The sequence below is a fragment of the Phascolarctos cinereus genome, unplaced genomic scaffold (assembly GCF_003287225.1).
Source record: "Phascolarctos cinereus isolate Bilbo 61053 unplaced genomic scaffold, phaCin_HiC Scaffold_9;HRSCAF=440, whole genome shotgun sequence".
Classification (NCBI taxonomy): domain Eukaryota; kingdom Metazoa; phylum Chordata; class Mammalia; order Diprotodontia; family Phascolarctidae; genus Phascolarctos; species Phascolarctos cinereus.
In genome coordinates, this window is record NW_027556402.1 from 197445362 (window position 1) to 197464081 (window position 18720).

The 18720-nt window shown below is 35.9% G+C and overlaps 1 protein-coding gene and 1 pseudogene across 5 annotated transcripts in view; both read right to left on the minus strand.

Moving 5' to 3' along the window:
- FAM193A (family with sequence similarity 193 member A) overlaps positions 1 to 18720 on the minus strand; it is a 218901-nt gene that overhangs the window by 141950 nt on the left and 58231 nt on the right. The window lies entirely within an intron of this gene.
- On the minus strand, positions 10816 to 11665 carry LOC144455330 (large ribosomal subunit protein uL30 pseudogene; annotated as a pseudogene).

The window sequence follows — 18720 nt, forward strand, 5'->3', positions numbered from 1 at the left end:
TTTTTACCAATACTTTTGGAAAGACCTAGAAATCACTGTTCATCAAATTTTAACATCAATTTCATAAGTATATAATGGAGATGTGGCTAGGTACCAACTCATCAAAAACAAAACCTGAAGTTTTAGTACAGTCTGTGGTAGTGATACAGTAACTAGCAAAGTTAATGCCATCCTATGTTGCATTAACCAAGAATTAATGTTTAAGACTTTGGTCAAAGTACATATGGAATATTACATTCATTTCTGGGCATCGTATTTTAATATTAATACTCTGGACAACATTCAGAAAAAGGATGAGTAAGAGAAGACTGAAAAGAGGGATTATGATAGCTGGCTTTAAGTATATAAAGGCGCTGTCAGAAAAGGGAATTCGATATGTTCTGATTAGCCCCAAATGCCAGAATTATAAGCAATCAGTGGATGATGCAAAGAGTAAGCTTTAGGCTGATATAAGGAAACCTTCACAACAATTACAACTATCCAAAAGTGAAATGACCTGCCTTGATACAGGTAGTTTTTCCTCACTGGAAGTCTACCAATGAAGGCTAATTGAGATCGAATATGTTGTAGAGAAACATTTTTGTTCAAAGTAGACCTCTGAGGTGCCTTTTAATTTTGAGATCCTGTTACTAATATGTGAAAATAGATCAAGTGTCATTGTGCATCCCTATTCCTCATTTATCTTCTTTAGATCTAACAATTAAACTCCTTCAACCTATCCTTACATGGCATAATTTAGAATGCCATAACAATCCTGGTCAGGCTTTTCTAAGCTTGTCAATAATACTCCTAAAAATGTGACCTTTAGAACTAAACATATTTCTTTTCTTTTCATTTCAAGGCTGCTAGGTCGCATAGCAGATATAGTGATGGACTTAAGAGTTAGGAATACCAGAGTTCAAATTCTGCCTCCGACACTAGCTGTGAAGTCCTGGGCAAGTCAATTAACCTCCCTTAGCTTTAATTTTTCTCATCTGTAACCTAAAGATAATAATAGCACCTATCTCATAAGGTTGCTGTGAGGATCAAATTAGATAATATATGTAAAGCACTTCACAAAACTTAAAGTTCTACATAAATGTTGCTATCATTTCATAAACACCTAATGATAGCTTTCAATTGCTAAAAGGGGCATTATTGTCGGTGTTGTGAAATGGGCTGCAGTGCAACGAAAATTTTGCAATGTTTGCAGTTCTGAGTTTTAGGAGGGACGTTTCCTTTAAAGGTAAAAGTATGTCATCAGGTTATTCTCTTGTGATTTGCCTACTACCCATTCAAATAAAGTTCATAGATAAAACTTAGTCATTTCAAAGTTCTGGTTACAATTAATAGCTTAAGTACTCACTACAATGATGTGGATAACAATCTTCTATGACATAATAGTTAGCCTTCAATGGTTTCTGTGGCCAAAATATTGATCAACTTATAGTTGTTAGTTTTAACTGCTCTTTCTCTTCCTTCTCCCAAAAATTATTTTATATTTACTATCTATATTTATCACAGTACAAGTTATGTTCCATAAAGTCTTCTACAACATAAATTCTTTGAGAGAAAGATTTGTCTTACTCTCTCAGGAGAAAGCACAATGCTTTACACAAATCACTTAATAAACACTTCCTGAATAAATGACCATCTCAACTGAGCAGGGTTAGCACCCAAACGACAGGCACACCGTATCACTAGGACTGTATCTAAGGAATTTCTAGCTTCAACGTTATGACAGAACTTGTACTCTATTCCTTTAACCCTGAGTCAATTCCATATCACAATTGAACACTGGATCGGGACTTTGATTCTAAAAGTACTTATTACAGGCCAGAAGGTATAACTGAAAAAGCAAGCCACTAAGGAAGAAGAATGAACAGATGACCAACAAGGCTGACTCTAATGGGAAATATAAGTCAACATGGGTCTATTCTGCTCAGTACTATCTGATATGACTAAGTGACAATGAATCACCATGGACCACATTTTTAAAAAATATTATACATCGCAGTGTATAGAGGACCAGTCCTGGATTCAGGAGGACCTGAGTTCAAATTCAGCTTCAGATACATAACATTTACTAGCTGTGTAACCCTGGGCAAGTCACTGAACCCCATTGCCTAGCCAAAATATGTATACATCTTATAGCATCTGAAGGACTTTGTAACACATTCTCCATTTTCGAATTATTAACTATGACAGATCTCAGTTGATGTTTAAGCTTAGTTATTAAGCAAAAAAAAAAAGATAAAAGTGATACAATGACAAAAAAAACCCCAATTTCATGCAAATTGCCGACAATGAAAAAATTCTTCCAATTACAAATAAGAGAAATGAAGATTAAAACAACTCTAAGATTCTGCCTCATCCCAGATAACTGGCAAAGATGCTAAAAGACAGAAATAGTCAGTGTTGGAGAGACTGCTGGAAACAGTTTTAATTCATTCATGGTATAGCAGTGAATCTGTCCAACTACTCTCAAAAACTATTTGCAACTATGCTAGAAAAGTGTTTATGGCTTACATCCTTTGACCAAGCATTACCATTACTAAGCATTTATCTCAAGAAAATCAAAAACAAAGGAAAAGGACCTCTATATGCCAAAATATGAATTTATAGCAGCATTTTATCTGGTAGCAAAAAAATAGGAAACCAAGTGGTGGTGCCCAGCAACTGAAGACTCAGTTATCAAACTGTTGCAAATGAAGGAAACAGACTATTACTGCCCTTTAATAAGCCAGAATATATAATACATAATAAGCTTTGAGAGAAACTTGTATCACAAAAATCTGAAATTCAGTACTAGAAGGAGCCTTAGAAGTCACTGATTGGGATTTAAAATCAGGTTCTATGACTTCAACATATGAATTGATGCAGAGCAAAGAAAACAAAAGTAAGAGAATATATAGCATGATCTTAAAAATAACATACCAGGAGAATACAAGTCATTCCCCAATTGATAAATGGTCGAAGGACATAAAACAGGCAGTTTTCAGCTGAAGAAATTAAAACTTTCTATAGTTATATGAAAAAATGCTCTAAATCACTATTAATTAGACAAATGCTATCCACATCCAAAGAAAGAACTATAAAGTCCAAATGCAGATCAAAACATACTATTTGATCTCTTTTTTTCCTTTGGCCTTTTTTTTTTGTTTTTTTCTTTCACATGGTTCCTCCTGTTCGTTCTAATACTTCTTTACAACATGACTAATGTGAAAATTCTGTTTTAATTTTCTTTTTAAAAATTAATTTATTTTGAATCATCAACAATCACTTCCATAAGCTTTTGAGTTTTAAATTTTGTCTCCCCCTCCTTTACCATCTCCCTCCCCAAGATGGCGCACAATCTGATATAGGCTATAAATAAACATTCCTATTAAACATATTTTCATATTAGTGATGTTGTAAGAATTAAAACTAATAGGAAGAACCACCAGAAAGAGGAAACAAAACACAACAGAAGAAGAAAAAGATAGCAAATAGTATGCTTTGATCTGCATTCAAACTCCATAATTCTTTCTTTGGATGTAGATAGCATTTTCCATCATGAAGCCTTTGGAGATGTCGTGGATCCTTGTATACTGCTGAGAGGGATTAAGTCTATCAATATTAGTTATTGCACAACATGGCTGTTACTATGTAAAATGTTTTCCTGGTTCTGCTCACTTCACTCAGCATTAGTCCATACAAGTCTTTTCAGGTTTTTCTGAAGTCAGCCTATCCATCATTTCTTACAGCACAATAGTATTCCATTACATTTATATACCACAACTTGTTCAGCCATTCCCCAACTGATGGGCATCCTCTCAATTTCCAATTCTTTGCCACCACAAAAAGAGCTACTATAAATATTTTTGTACATGTGGGTCCTTTTCCCATTTGTTTGATCTCTTTGGGATACAGCCTTAGAAGTGCTATTGCTGGGTCAAAGGGTATGCATATTTTTATAGCCCCTTGGGCATAGTTTCAAATTGCTCTCCAAAATGGTTGGATCATTTCATAACTCCATCAACAATGCATTAGTGTTCCAATTTTCCCACATCTTGAAAATATGTTTAGTATGAATATATATGTAGAACCTATATCACATTGCACGCTGTCTTAGGGAGGGAAAAAGGGAGTAAGGGGGAGAAAATTTAAAACTCAAAAGCTTATGGAAATGAATGATGAAAACTATAAATAAATATTTTTAAAAATGAAAACAACATATCATAAAATAGCACTAAGAGACAACAGAACCATACAATGCACAAATGTGGAATCAAGGGGCTTAAAGAAAATAGACATCTCCTTCTTCTTCATAGAGAGATCATGGGCTACAAGAGCAGAATGTTGCAACTGATGGTTAAATATTAGTTTTGTGCTTAACTGAACTTTTCTGTTGGAGGAGGGAGAGGAAGAGATTATGAATAGCCATATTTTTAAAATCTACAAGAAGGGAAGGGTGGCAAAGAACATTTAAGCCTTCTAAACTGAGAGAAGCCTAAAGAAATTTTAGCACACAAGAGAATTACCTTAGTACAAAAGCAGAATCATCAGTCATGCAGAGCAGGTGGAACAGTAAAGAGCTCTCAACTTGGAATCTAGAAGTCTTGAGTTCCAAACCTGCCTCAGACACTACTCTAGCCAAGTCGGTTAATCTTTCTGCCTCAGTTTCCTCTACATAAAGGGCATAATAAAAGTACTTATATCACAGAATTGTTTTAGGGATCAGATATATACAACAGTGCTCTGCAAACTGTAAAGCATTATATAAATGCCATCATTTAATTTAATCCACATACAATTTTGTTGTTGTTGTTGTTGTTGTTTCAGGCAATGGGGTTAAGTGACTTGCCCAGGGTCACACAGCTAGTAAGTGTTATATGTCTGAGGCTGCATTTGAACTCAGGTCCTCCTGCATCCAAGGCCAGTGCTCTATGCATTGCGCCACCCAGCTGCCCCCACGTACAATTTTTAAAAAGCTAATTTCTAATAGGATGTAATTAAAAGAAATATGACAGTGCCAGGCACACAGTAATCACTTAAGGGCTTGTAGATGATATGAAAAAGCCAGAAAGTAATCTACCCAGCCCCACTTTGTACTGACTTTATTCTAAGAATCCAGAGTTTTAATTTCCCAATATGACAGATGTATAAAAATCTGGAAAAATAAAAAGAGTTGAACAAGAAATGTGATCCAGATTGTAAAAGAGAGAAAATGAAATCAAAAGGGCTAAGTTTAGACAGAAGATTGGAATCAATTTAACGGTAAGCACAGTAATTTGAATTAGAGTACCTCATCTTCAGAATTAGGTAAAAAAAAATATAAATTACAAGTACCATATTTTAAAATATAATAGTATTTATTTCCAATACTATTCTACAAATTCATGTATTAAAGTAACACTTTTCAGACTATGCTAAATGCAGCACAAGCTCTGGGAAGGTTCTATCATGTTGTAAAATCTTTAAGTATAATCTTGGCAACACAGTATGTATCTGCTTTCCAAGGAAGTATAGAAAGGCTCATACCCAGTTGGCTGGCTACTTGGTGATGAATGCTTGGGCCATGGCAACCCATGACACAAATAATATATGAAAAAATTAAAAAGCATTTGTTAAAAGATATGTGTGCTAAGTGCTAGAGATAAAAATATAAAAGGAAAGATAATCCCAAACCTTAAAGAATTTAAATTCTAAGAGAGACAACACACATAAAAGTGGTGGTGGAAAGGGGAAACACTCCTAGAAATCCAGTGGGGTCATTAGAGAGATGTTTTAATGTGGCAAGCACACAACACCACAAAAAATGAAATCTACACTTTAACAGACAAGAAATCGAGCCATTACTGAAATGGGAGTTAATCATGAGTAAGATGTGTGCATACAAATCAATAAATTGTCTCTTTTTCTTTTGCTATTTTTTGGTGAGGCAATAGGGGTTAAGCGACTAGCTTAGGGTCACACAGCTAGTTTAAGTGTCATGTGTCTGAGACTGGATTTGAACTCAGGTCCTCCTGACTCCAGGGTTTGTGCTCTATCCACTGGGCCACCTAGGTGGCCCTAAATTCTCTCTTAAAGATAAAAAATGGAACACATGTAGAATAAAAATAAGAAAAGCTAAGGCATATAATTAAAACTAAAACCTAATATATAAACAAGTTTTGTCACTGAAAAATGGGAACAAGATGGAAGAAAAAGACATCTATCACAATTATTACTATCTATCATTAGGAAGTTTAACCAATCCTAATCAATTGCCATATGGAGTACACCAAAAGGGCTTCAAAATCATGTTAGTCAGCAAATACTTGATTTTCTCATCAAGCAGAAATATACAGCAACCATGGGCAACATCAGTTGTGAATATAGGTGTGTTTGTAAAATATCAGAGGACTGATGAGTATGATGAAAAAAACAGCAAGAAGTGAAAGGAAACACAAGCTTAAAGTCCCAAGGGATAAAAATCTAAGTAGAAAAAAAAAGTTATTTAAGATTTGTAAAGACCATTGTAACAAAACTTTTTTTACCACTAAGAGCAGCACATCCATGACATGTGGATGCTAGTAAAGTCCCAGATGTGCTTCTTACAGAAATGGGAATGGCCCTGAATAAAACAGAGATAGGCAAAGCAGATGCAGTTATACCAACTGCAAAAAAAAGAAGTCTGGGATGGAGACAATACAATATTGGGCCTTGTTAATACTTAGAAGAAATCCTTTGTTTGGCTTTTAAAGCCCTTCACAAACCCCCCACCCCCACCCCAGTCTTCTTACACCTTACTCTCCTCCACGTAATCTACAATCCAGTAACATTGGCCTCCTTGAGGTTTTTCCACACAAGACATTCCATTTCCTGACTCTATGCCTTTTCACTAGCTGTCCTTAGACCAGGCCCAGAACACTCTCCCCTCCATATTCGTGCCTCCTGACTTCTTTAAATCTCAGCTAAAATCACCCTTATTTGTGGGAAGCCTTTGCTAGTCCCCCTCAATCCTAGTACCTTCCCTCTGAGACGATCTCCAATTTATCCTAGATTTATCTTATTTTGTTCATAGTAGTTGCTTATTGTTTCCTTCATTAGACTGAGAGCTCCTTGAACGCAGAGACTGTTTTTTGCCTTTCTTTGCACTCCTAGGAACTGCATAGTGCCTGGCACAGAGGGGGTGTTTAATAAATGCTTGCTAACATGTTGACCTGACATGCTCAAATAGAGGGCATCTTAAAAGAGAAGTGATATTTTACAGTAGGCTACATCTTTTACCATCAAAAACCAACTTAAAATTGTGAAGGATACAAGATCTCATTATGTTTGTTTGATCACTAAAAAAAGAATTTGCTTGGGAGAATGAAGAACTACCTAAAAGGCTTTCTTCCAACAGTATGTCTCCCATGGATATGACAGTGGTACATAAAATAACCAGAAAGTTAAAACAGGAGATATAATTATCAGATTAGGTATAAAATAGGGAGGTATATATCCTCACCTATAGTTTATTCCTCTTCCCCTCTCTGTTCTTCTTTTAACATCATCAAGACATAATAGGACCACACCTAGGCCTTCTGTCTAATTAGATGCCTTTTGCACCATAGACAATGAAATAATATTACATTAAATTGAAAAATTTTTGCACAAACAAAGCCAATGCAACTAAGATTAGAAGGAAGGTAGAAAATTGGGAAAGAATTTTTACAACCAGTCTTTCTGATAAAGGCCTCATTTCTGAAATATATAGAGAATTAAGACAAATTTTTAAGAACACAAGCCATTCCCCAATTGATAAATGGTCAAAAGATATGAATAGACAGTTCTCAGATGAAGAAATTAAAGCCATCTATAGTCATATGAAAAAAATGCTCTAAATCATTACTGATTAGAGAAATGCAAATCAAAACAACTCTGAGGTACCACATCACACCTATCAGATTGGCCAACATGACAAACAGGAAAATGATAAATGTTGGAGAAAATGTGGGGAAAACTGAAACACTAATACATTGCTGGTGGACTTGTGAAATGATGCAACCATTTTGGAGAACAATTTGGAATTATGCCCAAACGGATACAAAAATGTGCATACCCTTTGATCCAGCAATGGCACTTCTAGGGCTATATCCCAAAGAGATCAAACAAATGGGAAAAGGACTCACATGTACAAAAATATACGTAGCAGTTTTTTTTGTGGTGGCAAAGAATTGGAAATTGAGAGAATGCCCATCAAAATTGGGGAATAGCTGAGCAAGTTGTGGTATATGAATGTAATGGAATACTACTGTGCTATAAGAAAATGATGAACTGGCTGACTTCAGAAAAACCTGGAAAGACTTATATGGTTTGATGCTGGGTGAAGTGAGCAGAACCAAGAGGACTTTGTACACAATAGCAGCCACGTTATGCAATGACTAAGAATGTTAAACTGAACCCTTCTCAGCATCACAAGGATCTAAGGCATCCCCAGAGGCCTCGGGGTGGAAAATGCTGTCCACATCCAAAGAAAGAACTATGGAAGTCGAATCACTCTCACTTATTTTTACCTTCTGTTGAGTTTTGTTTCATCTTTCTGATGGTTCCTCCTATTGGTTTTAATTTTTACTTACAACTTCACTAATGTGAAAATATGTTTAATGGGTATGTAAATGTAAAGCCTATGTCAGATTGTGCGCCGTCTTGGGGAGGGTGGGGGGGAGAAAAAGGGAGAAAAATTTTCAACTCAAAAGCATATGGAAAAAAATTTAAAAAATTAAAATTAAAAAAAGCGGAAAAAAAGAAAGAAAAAACTAATTAGATGCCTTTTTTATGACCCCTGATAATAGGATTCAGAGGGCAATGCAGAAATTTGTTTCACTTGACTACATGTTTAAAACAGAGGCTTTTTTCTTCTTTTATTCTCAAAGGGAAAAGGGAGACGGAAAATTATCTCACATGATCTGGGTGGTCAAGTAGAAACCTATATGAAAAAAGATGAAAGGGAAGCTAATTACACTTTTATCTCACTTTCATCTGAAATAATCAAAGGAGGAAAGAACACACACACACACACACATAAGAACATACATATACACAGACACAACTGGGTACAGAAATATGTCATTCAAAAGGAAACAAGAGGGAAAGTCAAGAACAGAGAAAGGGAAATTAGGGGGAGAGATTAGTTCTAAGCAAAAAAAAAACTTGTATATCTAAGGATATACAAGAACATTTATATCTTTTTTTGAGAAAGGGGAGATTTGAGGGAATGCCTATAAACCAAGGAATGGCTGAACAAGTTATAGTGACAGAATACTAGTGTGCTATAAAAAATTATGATGGTTTCAGAGAAACCTAAGATTTGTATGGGGGCAGCTGGGTGGCGCAGTGGATAGAGCAATGGCCCTGGAGTCAGGAGGACCTGTGTTCAAATTCAGCCTCAGACACTTAACACTTACTAGCTGTGTGACCTTGGGCAAGTCACTTAACTCCATTGCCTAGGGCCCCCCCCCAAAAATTTTGTATGAAATGATGCAGAATGAAAGGGGAAAAACCAGAAAAATATATACAATGTCGTAAAGACAAACAACTTTGAAAGACCTGATCTTTCAAGACTTTGAAAGAACTATGATCAGCATAATAATAAACTATGATTCCAAAGAAGTAATGATGAGACATGCTACCTACCTCCTGATAGATTAAAAACTCAGGGAAGAATGAGACATGGGATTTTTTTTTTTGTATATGTGTATATTTTCCTTTGGGAAATTCAGAAATTTGTTTCACTTGACTACATGTTTAAAACAGAGGCTTTTTCCTTCTTTTATTCTCAAAGGGAAAAGGGGAGTAGGGAGAGGAACTTTGCTTACTAAAAAAAAATTAATAAAGAAACTTTAAAAAAAATTTAAGGAGATACATGGCTGATGCTTGGCAACGTATGACTAGTATTTAGATAACAGGCAAGGGACTTGAGATAGTAGAGGTGGACAGATTCACCAAAGTGTCAAGATAGTTAACAGTCAATAGACATTTATTAAGCACCTAATATGTACCAGGCACTGTGCTAAACAACAGGGATACAAATACAAAAAAGACAGTCCCCTTCCTCAAGAAGCTTACAATCTAATGGGGGAGGACAATACACACACACACACACACACACACACACACACACACACACACACACGCGCGCGCATGCTGAAGTGAGAGGTGGGTGGGTACCCAGCAAGGGGAGAAGGCATGGTAAAGAAACCAGAGAAATCTAAAATGAGTGCTGCTCTACAATCACTCAATCAGCAATAATTTATTAAGCACCTACTATGTGTTAGGGATACAAAAAGAGGCAAAATAGTCTTTGCTCTCAAGGTACGTACAATTTAATGAGGGAAATGACATACAAACAAATATATACAAACAAGCTCTCTAAAAGATAAACAGGAAATAATTAAAAGAGGGAAGGTACTAGAATTAAGAAAAGTCGGGAAAGGTTTACTGTAATTGGGACTTAAAAGGACGCCAGTAAAGTCAGTAGGTGAAGCTGAGGTGGGAAAACCTTCCAGGCATGGTGACAACCAAAGAAAATACTTTCTTTCCTCACCAGTCCCCTCCCACCTCCACCCCTACCCCACTGGTCATGAGACTTTAATTCAAGATAAAGCTGACTGGAAAATCTAATATGATTTCTTCCTTGAGGAGAGTACAAAAGGCAGAGACGTTCCTTGAGTACCCAGGTGAAACTTTTCCTTTCATCTCATCAGTTCCTGGAGAAAGTACCAGCAAAAAGAAATCCTTCAAGATACTGGGAATAAACTCAGAAAAGATATAAATCTTCTTAGATTCTAGTAACAGTTCAGATGCCAGGTGAGCTGACAGACACTTCTATCTAAAGTACCCAGATTTGCCCTTTTCCTTAAAAAAGCCAACTCTTCTTAACAGCATGGTGGGCCACTGACAGAGGGAAAGGATCCAGGAACTTTTAGATCTGAGAGATATTTTCCCACGGAGAAAATTTTACGAATGACATCTTCCAGGCAAATAACACTTAATTTCCCTTGATGCTTCACAATCAGGGTATTATCTGTTAGGGAGTGTTATTATTTATCCTGGCTTGTCCTTGTTTCAGAATAAACTCATGGACAGACTTCAAGTAAGGATAGCCCCTTCAGGTTAAGATAGCTACATAAGGCTCTATAATTCACAGGTTCTTTTTTTTTTTTGCTTAGGCCATCAAGGTTAAGTGACTTGCTCAGGGTCACACAGCTAGTAAATATTAAGTGTCTGAGACTGAATTTGAACTCAGGTCCTCCTGACTCCAAGACCAGAGCTCTACTCACTGAACCACCTAGCTACCCCAATTCACAGGTTCTTTAAGAAAGATGCCACTACAAATTTTCTTCAAAGTTTCTCTATTGTCTTTGTCACCTGGACACTCATTCCATTAAGTCTCTACATATAGACTTCAAAGACCAGACAATGTCTATCCCTGAGTATATGGCACCCAGGATTCTAATCTAGACATGTGAGACCTGCTACAATATAGATATTCTAATGGAATTCATGAACAAATGATTCCAGCCATTTGAATTTAGGCTGACTCCCTTTCTTTTGCTGCTTCTTTTCCAAAAGTAATTAGTCTGAGCAGCTCTGAGTGCTTGATAAGCTTTCCTCTTCTTCAAGAGGTTCTCTGGAACCAAAAGAATCTTTTTTTTCTGGGCTCAGGTTCAACCATCTTTCCTATGCCCCCAACTGACCATATACAGCTCCATACTACTCTTTAAAGTCCAAAATGAGTGCAGCCAGATAGGAAATGAGATGTCTCATGAGATGTCAGTCCTGTTCCCCTCCTTAAATTCAGTTTATAGTTCCATTCTCCAATCAGAAATGCAGATGGTACTCACAAGATGTGATTAACAAAGGTGGGTCTTGCAAGATGATCAGAAATCCCAACGATGAGTTTACAGGGGGTATAAGAAGAGAGTGGCCAATGCAAAAGTAATAGTCTGGGAAAGAACTGAGAAAACTGCTGAGTATGGCAACACATGTCTGTAATGCCAAACTGAGGACTGTGGATCACTTGACCTTGGGAATTCTGAGATGCAGTAGGGCTAAAGCCATCCAGGTACAGCACTAAGTCTGGCACCAACATAGGGTGCCCCCAAGGACAGGGGATCACCAGGGTTGAATAAGGACATGTCAGAAATAGTAAAGGTCTAAGCTTTCATGCAAATTAGCAGTGGGATTGGGCCTCTTGAGTGGCTACCAAATATTCATTCATCCCTTGACATTTGTGGGTTTCACATTTGCAGTTTTGATTATTTGTGGGCTGGCCATCGTTAATTAAATGGGAATTTATGCAGGGTACTGAAGGAAATCTCAGACAAATGTATGTAGGTAAAGAAAACTAAAAAAATTTAGTAAGTCATAAATGCATAAATATTGTATATTATTAATCTAATATTTACTAGCAGAAGTACGCATACATAAATTTACTATAAACAAATTTTGTTAAAAGTTTCAGTGTGCTACACATTCTCTTTGGGAACACCTCTTGGTCTCTCTACCATCCAGACTCAGTCACGTGATTGTTCTCCCACAGTGATCACTGTATCTTACACTTTTGCTAGGAGAGAGAAATCCATGAAGCAGCTGCCCTAGCTACACCAGCTGCTGCAAAGAATCTGTATAGTTTGTGAGATATGAATCTCTCTCAAGTAGAAACTGCAACTTTTTTTTAATGGGTGCAGTGTGTTGTTTTACTTGTTTTGTGTTAAATATAAAGATCAGAATTGTTAAAAATAAAGGTTTGGGGTGGGGCTTACAGATACACATAGTTTTTCACATTTGTGGGGGTCATGCACCCCTAGTTCTTTTCCCCCCAACCCCACACCAATGAATGTTGAAGTACCAGTGTACTTCTAGTCCGAATAAGAGAGGGAGATTCAGTCTCAATAAATAAATAAGCTGAGGCTGAAGGTACTGGAAGTCATGGTGATCTCCAATGGGTTTATCATGAACAGGTTAAGAGGCTGAAAAGCAGAGGGAACAGTAGAATAACAACAGATTATGATCAGATAAAGAATTTCATAGTTCCTGATAATGAAAGAGGAACATGAATGGGTAATGGCAAGATCAATCAAGCACATCATTTCTCTGCACACAGCTGAGGTAGAATGGAATTGGTTGTGTGAAATGAGTATGTCAAGAAACTAAGAACTTAAAGAGTATCTGAGGGAATATCAATATGTATGCTGAAGTCCCCTAGTATGAAAGAAGGAGTTAGGAAGGAAATAAAGACTGTAAGTGAGGCATTAAACTCACTGAGGAGGGAAAGAGAGTGTCCTGAAGGTCAGTAAATACAGCCAAAATAAAATCTTAACTGGATGATAAATATGAATTAAATAAGCATTAAAGGAGGAGAGATTACTTTGTGATGGAGAGAAAGGGAAAGTCTGCAAGTGGCAAAGGGAAAAGCAAGAATTATTCCAACTCTCCCACCATGCTAATAAATCAGGGGACATGAAAATGCAACCAGTTACGGAAATAGTGGTCAGGGATGCTTTTGAATTTAGGGGAACCAAGTTTCAGTCAATGCAAGAAGTTGGAAAGAGTAAGAAAGGAAAAGATTTAAGACGAAAATTATTTTGTTACATATGGAACTGATCTTTCAGAGAGAGAGGCACAGTTAAAATGGTATATAAATCTTGGGTGCTAAGTATTTTGGAGGTTAGGTTGAGGATGGGAACAAGGGATTAAAGAGTAGGAGAGGGGGAACAGGATTAGTAAAATGAGAGGGCTGTTTTAGAATTACAAGCACAGGGAGGACATGATGGAGTGGAAAATGGCATCACTGAGGAATGAGTTTGGGCAGGTTATCTTCATCGTCAGGGAGCTAGACAGCCAATATGGAGTGAATCACACCGATGAATTCTTTACTAAGTGAATCCAAGAAATAACCATGCTAAATATGTGGGATACCTTGGTGGGGCACAGTACATGCAAAGAAGAGGGAAGTAAGGAGAGAGAAAAAAGGTGGGGAGAAGGGTAACAAACTTCCAGCTCTGAGAATACATACCATAAACATCATGTTGCCCATTACTGCCATATGGAAGAATCTTTAGAAGATCAATAGGGCTAGAGAAAGAAAGGAAAGGCGCAGAAGGAGGGAGGCAGGCTGCAGGTGGGTGAACAACTCATTTTAACAATACACTTGGGAAATTATATTTCTAAACCAAATTCTATTCCAAAATGTTGATACATATGTCTCCGCTGTGAATATCAATGTTAGAGTAGATTTTTTTTAAAAAGCCATATGAATTTCTCTATCACAAAAACACAACTAAAATGGAAACTAATAAAATATTATTCCATAGCCATATGTCCCTCCCCAAACAAAATTTACTTCACTGTTTTGTTTTTATACACACAAGCATCTGAACTAAATTATGCCTGGAAACATAATGGGAAAATCTTCTGAGTATTCTGAGCATTTCAGAATAGACAAGTTTATAAATTTCTATGGAATTATGAAATATAATAAAACATATTTTTTTGTTTATTTTGTTTATTTCTATAACTAAAAGGTACAAAAAGGTACTAAAAAGTGTAGATTCACTCTTCTTTAAAAGAAAAACAGCTTTTTTTTTTTAAGGCCAAGAGAACTAAGTGATCTTTAACTTAAGGCAGCAATGTCCAGTTTCTGCTCTATAAATGATTCACTGTGACATCTAATGACTAAAAACCACTAAATTGTTTCTATATACTTGACTGAGAATAGAAATAGCTTCAAATAAGGTGATTAGAGGTTTTATACTAAGATAATTCAAGTTTTCAACCTAACCTAAACGTACTTCTAGATTTTGAACAGTATTCAAATATCTAGTTAAAAACTGACACTTCACCTAGCAAAAATAAACACCACTTCAACAAAGTACGGACATGTAAGCACCATAAAGTTACAAATATCAATCTTACAAATATCTTATTGACAAGAACTGCCAGTCAAATTCTTCTTTCCTCCTTGCTGAAAACAGAAGCCAAGATATATTGGGCAGCCAGTACCACTTGGTGTCTAAGCATGAGTCCATCTGGTCCAGCACTCTATTTTTATCCAATCACCTTAACCCCAAGAGTCTGTGAACACATTATGTTACACACTTGTTCTCTGTCCATTACCACTTAAAGCTCAATTAATCCCATAAAAGATAATCTCTTTTCCATTTCTTTTTTGACCCCTTTTCCTTCTTTCTGCCAATATTTTTGCAGTTAATTCAGGAAATTCATTAAGGGTTCCATTTGTAAAGTAAAAGACAGTTTTATTCATAGCTTAAGTATAAGATTAGCCTTAATAATAAAAGTCTAGCAAGAAAACTACCAGTTTTAAAGCAAAATTTGGCAGTGTCTGCCTTTAAATTTTACTGTCATCAGAAAATCCTCAAATCTCTAAGACACTTAAAGTTTCCATATATATGCCCATCCTGCTCTACTTAACCTGATTTTCTTCAAACACATAGACAGTTGTATATTCACCAAGGGATATACCCATTCAACAAAATGCAAAATTATGCTTACGTCTCCCTCCATCCTCAAAAATTCCTCATTTTACCTATCAATCCCCATACAGTATTATTTCATGCCTCTTTTGCAGATGGCACTTATCTCTGTAACATACAATCTTAGAGAATTTCCCGGGGCACAGAGTTTTTAGTGATTTACTCAGGGTCACACAGCCACTGTATGAGAGGTTAAGGATTAAAATCAGATTTTCTTGCCTTCCAGGCTAGCCTCTCTACATATCTATAAGTAATTTTTAAAAAACACCAATAAAAATGAGATGGAAGTAAAATATAATTGCTTTAGTCAGTCAATCAATAGTTTTCATTTTTAAAAATTCATTTATTACATTGAAATTTTATCTTGACTTGGCACTGCTATCAAGAGTTTTGTAAACAACAATCTTTCTTAATAAGTTTTAGCAGCATATTAGTAGCATATTTAGCAGCATATGTAGGCAAATGAATATCTTTAAATACAACTTGTTTTATCTAGCTACAATTTAAAATAGGAAGATTATAGTTTCTCAATTAATTCGTCAGCAAAATCTTTTGACAGGCAGTTCTTCTTCCCACAGTATTAACTGCAAGTAGAACCATTCAAATCTGATTTGTATTATGATTCTCTAAGCATCAGTTCAACCAACCCAATACTTAGCTTATCTGCAATCAACCTATTCAAAGCAAGTAATCCTTGTGATGCCCAAAATATATCAGTTGCAACAATGCCAATGCAACCAAGATTGGAAGGAAATCAGAAAGCTTGGAAATAATTTTTAAAGACAGTGTCTCTGATAAAGGCCTCATTTCTAAAACATATAGAGTTAAATTTGTAAGAATATAAGTCATTCCCCAATTGATAAATGCTCAAAGGATATGAACAGGCAGTTTTCAGAGGCAAAAACTAAAGCTATTTATAGTCATATGAAAAAATGCTCTAAATCACTATTGATTAGAGAAATGCAAATTAAGACAATTCTGAGGTACCATCTCACACCTATCGGATTGGCTAACACGACAAAAAAGGGAAATAATAAATGTTGGAGAAGACGTGAGAAAATTGGAACATTAATGCTTTGTTAGTGGAGTTGTAAACTGATCCAACCATTCTGGAGAGCAATTTAGAACTGTGCCCAAAGGGCTATAAAACTGTGTATACCCTTTGATCCAGAAATACCACTTCTAGGTCTGTATTCCAAAGAGATCATACGAAAGGGAAAAGGACCTACTTGTACAAAAAATATTTACAGCAGCTCTTTTTGTGGTGGCAAAGAATTGGAAACTGAGGGAATGCCCATCAGTGGGGAATGGCTGAACAAGTTGTGGCATATGAATGTAATGAAATATTATTGTGCTATAAGAAATGATAAATAGGTGGATTTTAGGAAAAACCTATAAGGTTTACATGAACTGATGCTGAATGAAGTGAGCAGAAGCAGGAGGACGTTGTATATTGTAACAGCAACACTGTGCAATGATCAACTATGATAGACTTAGCTCTTCTCAGCAATACAATTATATGAGACAATTCCAAAAGACTCATGATGGAAAATTCTTCCACATCCAGAGAAACAGCTGGTGGAGTCTTGAATGCAGAACAAAACATACCATTTTCATTTTCTTGGGGGGGTTTTTTGTGTGTTTTTCCCCCTTTTGTTCTGTTTCTTCTTTCACAACATGATTAATACGGAAATATGATTAATATGATCATACATGTATAGCCTATATCAGATTATTTGCTGTCTTGGAGAGGGAAAGGAGGGAAAAAAAAATTTGGAACTCAAAATATTATAAAAGTGAATGCTGAAAACTATTTTTACATGTAATTGGAAAAAATACTACTAAATGGGAAGATAAGAAAAAGAATAAACTACTTTTTATAAGGAAATGAACAAAAAAGCCTAAAATATGTTAGTTGCATTTTATATAATTTTTGCTGGAAAATTCTCATCTTGAACAACCAATCTTATATGTACACTTTCAAGATGATGTTTCAAATGATTAGGGTTTTCACATGACCCAGAAATGAAGCATTTGTTTTTCCTCCCAAATTTTTATTATTTTTAATATTCCTTTCTTTATAAGTTTTGAATTCCAAATTCTCTCCCCTCCCTCCCACCACACTCTCTCACATTTACTGAGAAGCTAGCAATATGGTATCAATTACACACGTGAAATCCTGCAAAACACATTTCCACATTGGTCACATTAAAAAAAAAAAAGGAAAAATTTTAAAAATGAGAAAATTGTACTTCAATTTGCAGTCGGGGTTTACTAGTTCTCTCTCTGGAAGTAGATAGCATTTTTTCATCATGAGCTCTTTGAAACTGTCTTGGATCATTATATTAATCAGAGTAGCCAAGTCTTTGACAATTGATTGTTACCACAATGCTGTTAATGTGCACAACGTTCTCTTGGTTCTTCTCACTTCACTATGCATCAGTTCATACAAGTCTTCTCATTTTTCTGAAACCAACCCCCTTTGTCATTTCTTATACCACAACAGCATTCTATCATAATCACGTGTCACACCTTATTCAGCCAGACCTAATTCCCTCAATTTCCAGTTCTTTGCCCCCACAAAAAGAGCTGCTATAAACATTTTTATACATACATGTTTTTGTCCCTTTTCTTTGATCTCTTTGGGATACAGAACTAGTAATGGTATTGCTGGGTCAAAGGGTATGCAGTTTTGTAACCTTTTGGGCATAGTTCCAAATTACCCTCTAGAATGGTTGGACCAGTTAACTACTCCACCTGCAGTTCACTAGTGTACCTATTTTCTTTCATCCCCTCCAGCATTTGCCATTTTTGATAGAGGTAAGGCAGTACCTCAGAGTTAATTTGCCTTTCTTTAATCAGCAGTGATTTAGAGCATTTTTTCACTTTTTCTGAAAATTGCCTGTTCATCTTCTTCGACCATTTATCAGTTGGGGAATGGATCTTATTTTTACAAATTTGACTCAATTCTATATTTAGTATATACTTGAGAAATGAAGCCTCTATTAAAGAAACTTACTGTAAAAATTTTCTAATTTTATTTCAAGTCTATGGTATCTTTTAGCATAATATAGTTTCCCCTGATAATCTCCTTTAATTAAATCTATTTTTGCTTTGACTGAGATCATGATTGCTATCTCTGCTTTTTTTTTAACTTCAGGTAAAGCATAATAGATTCTGCTCCAGTCCTTTACTTTAACCGTGTGTCTGTTTCAAGTATGTCTCTTATGAACAA